Raw genomic sequence first — 6,000 nt, forward strand, 5'->3', positions numbered from 1 at the left:
ATTTAGCATAAACAGCCTCCAGAATCTCTGTATCAGCCTTGAATAGCAATTGATTGTCCTCCATAAGACATGCATCGACAACCGCTTCTAAATTGGCTCTGATTGTTGCTGGAACACTATCACAGCTCACATTATACCTGGAACTCGCATAAATAAGTGCATCTGCAAAATCACTCCATCGTTTGGAGTGATACTCTGCTAGTTCCAGCACTTCATCTTTTAAATCAGGACTTACAAGGTATGCAAAAGATGCAATCATCTTGTTTTCTGGAACCCCTTGATTCTTCATCTCTGTCTAGTAACACCTTAGATAGCTTTCTGAATCATAACCATCAAATATATTGACCCTGTCATATACCAATTGCACCGCGATTTCCACTGCTTCCTGAATTTGCTTTTCTTCTTCAATCTTCCTGAACCGCTCTTCAAGCTCTTTCATCTCTGCATATAAATGCTCCATTTTGCTAGCCATCTCTACGTACTCTCACCCCAGCGGTTTCACGTCGGGTTCACCAAAGCTGTCGTGACGTGGACGGTGTCGCTGGGAAAGCGCGAGGCTTCTAGCTGTGAGAGTAGTTTTAAATCCCAGCAAAGAAACAGAATATATATCTCTTCAAGGAGCATAAGACATCTCCATTTTCAGCTTGATGATTGCACATAAATTGTGTATCAAGAGCATGATCAGATCCATGCAAGCATAGTTCTCATGACCCTTTATCCAAATGCCATATACATGTCACATGTAGGCACCACACAATCTTCAAAAGATTTCCACATACATTTTTCATCACCCGAACAGAACCGTGTTGGTGTCACCATCCACTAATACATTCTAATCCGGTTTTTTAACAATACCAAGCTTTCAACCATAAAGTAGATACACGATTTTGCTTTACAAAGAGATACAAGAAATCCACATTAAAGTTAGTTGCTATTCACCTCTTCTAGTACTTTGTATCTAAGGCCCAGTTTGGGAAGACCTCGAGCAAAACGTGCATTAGTCAACCCTGCTGGTAGTTGGAGTGAGACAAACCACTGGTACTCAGTGCGAATAGAACCAGCTTGATTTATAGCAGCTCAGGGCCTAGTGTTTCTGAGGCGATGAAGTCTTTCTTGCTGTTTCAAATGCATCTTCAGTGCGCCGACTGCCTTCACATGCTTACGATTCTACTCATTTCCAGTTCAGACGATCACCTCCCTCTTCTGTACCATACAGCTGCGCCTCCCAGCCTTTCCCAAGGCGGTTCCCCTTTGTATACCTGCAGCAGCTGCACACAGTCTGTCAGTGTCCGAGAGCCCCCAGCAGCTCCACACGGCCTCCGTCCTCTTGTATCGCCAACCTGAGCCAGCTCCAACCAGTCTTCACAGAAGCGCCACCTTGCTCTTCACCTTGTTACAGCTTCTCTGTATCGTCACCTGCGGCTGCTCCAGCCGCCATTCAACGGCCTGTCCACTCCAGGCTTCCCTATCATGCTCACCTCTGCACACGCCCAGAGCTTCTCTCCTCTAAGCGGCTTCAGCGGCCGTCCCTCTTTATCACACACGAACCCCCCCTTCAACCTGGCTGTCTACGCCCACCAAAGCATTATCAGCCCCCCCCCCACTACTCACGTCCAAGGCCACCTCTTTTTTCCCCCCCGTCTCTACCCGGCTGTTTCACTCTTACCCAGGCACACCTATCTGTCAGTTTAGAAGCCCCCTACAAGGCAAGGCGACCCTTCGTGTATATCTGCAGCTCGATCAGAGCCCTTGACACCCGGTCCTCCTTAGGCGGCATATAATCCTCCCTTTTTCTGGCTTTTTTTTGCACCGCCCGGCTCCCACAGTTTTTTCCCTCCTCGCCACCTTTTGCGCCTTCGCCAGCTTCGCCATCTTTCCAGAAGATGCGCTGGCAGCCCTATAAGCTTCCAAGTGGCTTTTCTTCTTTTTATTATGGCCACATTAATATTATCTTTTACTTCTAAGGCCTACGAGATGGCCACCCTATTATGCTTCTTTTCACACCATGTCAAGGCACATTGGCCACATCATCTTTTTTCTGCCCATTTCTGACAAGCACCCAACATAGAACTCATGCACCGTATCATTTAGATCAGTCTATGAACTACACCCTCGAAGCTTCCATGCTTTGCTCCTGAATCTCCTGGCTTCAATGTCTTTGGCCTTTTCTGACATACCAGCTGCTCCACATATATTCACCATTAAAACATACGCTGCCCCTTCTCTAAATGCCCTGTATACCCCAAAAGAAATCAACCATGCCAGTGTATCACTTTATAATTGAAATCACACTATATTTAAACTCCTATTTATAGAGTACTAGCATATCAAGCCCATGTACAGTTTATACATCACTGCTTGCATGTCCTTGTCTCTGAATTCATGTGAATTGATCACAGAGAAGATTTTCCCTACATGGACGTGTCATAGCACGACAACGCCCCAATAGTCCACCTACCGTACACACAAATTAGGAAGGGGGGAGACATGCAATGCCTACAAAGAGCAAAGAGAAGCAATCTGCACATCAGCAATGCATCAAGACAAATGAACAACATCAACGAGCACTACAACAGGTGTATTCAAATCATAATCTTTTATTTTTTATGTGCTTTTCACTTTTGCATATATTGTTTGCATGTTCACACACAGTTGGCTGGTTTAAGTTTTAAATTAGTTGTTACTATGTGGTGAGTGATTTCTAGATTCTTAGAGGACTTAGTAGAAGGTATTTCTATTTGAAGACGATGTAAGATAAATGCCAACGGAGTATGCCAAGTTCTTATGCTCTCGAAGTATATTAGTTATCCCTAGTGGTAGCTACCTCTTAGGTTAGGTGCTACGATTAATAAAAAATTTACGAAACACATGCCCTAAAAAATATCTAGAAGTGACTTGAGACATGATGTGTCTACGGCCATGTGGAATGCTTGGTAGGACCTTGGGTTGTCTTAGCACCTTGGGACTGATGCCTTGGTTTCCATGGGGTGAGCACTGACGTCTAAAAGATAAAGAAGAAGACCTACAAGGACTCTATCGCCTTGATAGATGCTGGTAGGACTCTTCGGTACATTATGGGCCCTCAAGACCGATGCCCTCATCTTCATGGGGTACTCCTTATGTCAAAAAGAAAGAAAAGGGTATGTCGCCCTTGAGATACTTAACGGCCTTTAGATTCTCTTGGCAGAGGTCTCTTGGCCATTGCTTGGGTCTCATTGGGATGGAACCTTCCTCTTTATCAAGCTAAAAGTAATAATTCTCTTTAATCTTCTGCTCTTTACACAAAAGAAAAAGATTTAAAAAAATAAGAAAGAAAGAAAGAAAGAAAGAAAGGTCCAATCACCATGGCTTATGTTTAGGAGTAGGGTTGCCACTTATAGGAATAACTTAAACACTTTGGGACATTGAGACTGCGGTCATAACCTGCGGTGTACAAGCACACTTGCCTTTGCATAGCACTATCTACCACTTAGTCTCACTTTGACTAGTCTTTACTCGCTTCTTTTAGCAATCTTTAAAACTCTAATCGGCCTTTCACTTGCATGCTCACGTGTGAGATAGTCATTGTTTTTTGCCAGTTTTTTTTTCAATAAAAGACTTTACTTGTCTTCCATTGTTTTTTGCAGCTTTTGTTTCTACCGCGCCTGAGGACGTGCGCGATTTAGGAAGGGGGGAATGTTCACTCACGGAACATGGATTATGGAAGGATGCCGGAAGCAATTAATGCGAGAGAGCGAGATTGTAGCCATGGGAACATAAAGACGCACATAATTTTTTCATATTTTTGTGCCGAAGTGCAATGTAAATTGTTTTAGGCCAATGTGGGTTCTAAATGAGAGTTCTAAGTGTGTTAAGCAAGGCTCATTTATGGGGTTGTCCGCCCATGTGACATCTCTATAAAAGAGATGTTACCTAAAGAAAGAGGACGTTTTTTGCCATTCTCATAAGCTATTGAGTGAAGCTCTTGAGCTCTCAAGCTATGGCAACTCTCTAACTCTCTCTCTATTGTACTCTAATGAGCATCAAGCTCCACTTCATTCTCTTAATCTGTTTTAGCATCATTGAAGTAGATTAATCTATGATTAGTTGAATGCTTCTTTCTTTCTCTTGTGTATGCTGCATGCTTGTAGTGTGTGTGTGTAGTCTCCATTGATGCAAGCTCTTGCCCACTTCATTGGCAGTGAGTTATTCATGGATAGACTCTCTCTATGAGCTTGTGGGTTTGTGAATGTTACATTCTATGCTTGCTGAAGCTTGTGGATTAGTAGATGCACGCTTATGGGTTTGCTGGCATTAGGGAAAGCTAAGATTTATTCAATGTTTGAATGGGATTAAGAGATTGCCATGCATTGCTTGTTCTCTTGATTAGTGTAGTGGGTTTAAGGGATTGAGAGATTGAATGGTTGAATCGTCAAGTGGTGGTTCATGTATGTGAGCTCTCCCGCAAGGGATAAGCCTTCATGCACTAATTGGGTCGAGTCCTCGGATTGACATTGTGTTTCTTAATATATTTGTTGATCAGTAGTACTCTATGAGAACTATATGGAAGGAGGCCGGAAGCAATTAAAGCGAGAGAGTGGGATTATAGCCATGGGAACATAAAGATGCACATAATTTTTCCATATTTTTGTGCCGAAGTGCAATGTAAATCATTTTAGGCCAATGTGGGTTCTAAATGAGAGTTCTAAGTGTATTAAGCAAGGCTCACTTATGGGGTTGTCCGCCCATGTGTGAAAGAGGTTTAGGGTTAGTGACATCTCTATAAAGAAAGAGGACGTTTTTGGCCATTCTCATAAGCTATTGAGGGAAGCTCTTGAGCTCTCAAGCTATGGCAAAACTCTCTCTCTATTGTACTCTAATGAGCATCAAGCTCCAATGAGTATAGCTCCACTTTATTCTCTTAATCTGTTTTAGCATCATTGAAGTAGATTAATCTATGATTAGTTGAATTCTTCTTTCTTTCTCTTGTGTATGCTGCATGCTTGTAGTGTGTGTGTGTGTAGTCTCCATTGATGCAAGCTCTTGTCCACTTCATTGGCAATGAGTTATTCATGGATAGACTCTCTCTATGAGCTTGTGGGTTTGTGAATGTTATATTCTATGCTTGCTTAAGCTTGTGGATTAGTAGATGCACGCTTATGGGTTTATAATAGTATTCTTTTTGGGTCCTTGGATATCTAAAGGTTCATACTTCTATTCTAGTAGGACTTTGTATCATTAGTTATATTATCTCCACTCTACTTAAGAAACATGTCTTTAGTTTTTTAGGCATGTTGGTATGCCATGATTAGAATTGGAGTTCTTAGATTTATAGCTCAGACATATTATATGTCTATCATAGGCCTTAGACATGGCATGTGCCTACTTTATGATAGCCTACTTATTGGAACCAAGGTTCCTAGTTAGATTGCCACCATTGTGGGAAGGCTCAATATAATATAGAACACGCATGTTATATGCCATGATCAGAATTGGAGTTCTAGGATTTATTGCTCAGGCATATTATATATCTACCATAGACCTTAGACATGCCACATGCCTACTTTACGGCAGCCCATCGTGACTATCACTACTTACCAAGTTTCACTTATTATAGGTCAATTTGTAATAGGGTCTATCTTTCTATTTACTATAGGAGAACTTATTTGCAATAGGGTTTATCTTTTCGTTTACTATAGGAAAACTTATTTGCAATAGGGTTTATCTTTCCGTCAATTTGCAATAGGGTTTATCTTTTCGTTTACTATAGGAGAACTTATTTGGAATAGGGTTTATCTTTCCGCCGTCAGTTTGCAATAGGGTTTATCTTTCCGTTTACTATAGGAGAACTTATTGGTATAGTCTCGATTAATTTCGGGATATACGTTGCTCTATGTGATAGATAAAGAAGAAAATATTTAGAACTTCAATCAAGAAGAAAGATGAAGATGCTTTCACTCGTTCATAAAACCAATATAACATTTTTGGTCAAACAAGATATTTGATCCACTCATATAGATA

This window comes from Cibotium barometz, chromosome 13 (assembly GCF_041138505.1).
Source record: "Cibotium barometz isolate CiBa-2024 chromosome 13, ASM4113850v1, whole genome shotgun sequence".
Taxonomy (NCBI): domain Eukaryota; kingdom Viridiplantae; phylum Streptophyta; class Polypodiopsida; order Cyatheales; family Cibotiaceae; genus Cibotium; species Cibotium barometz.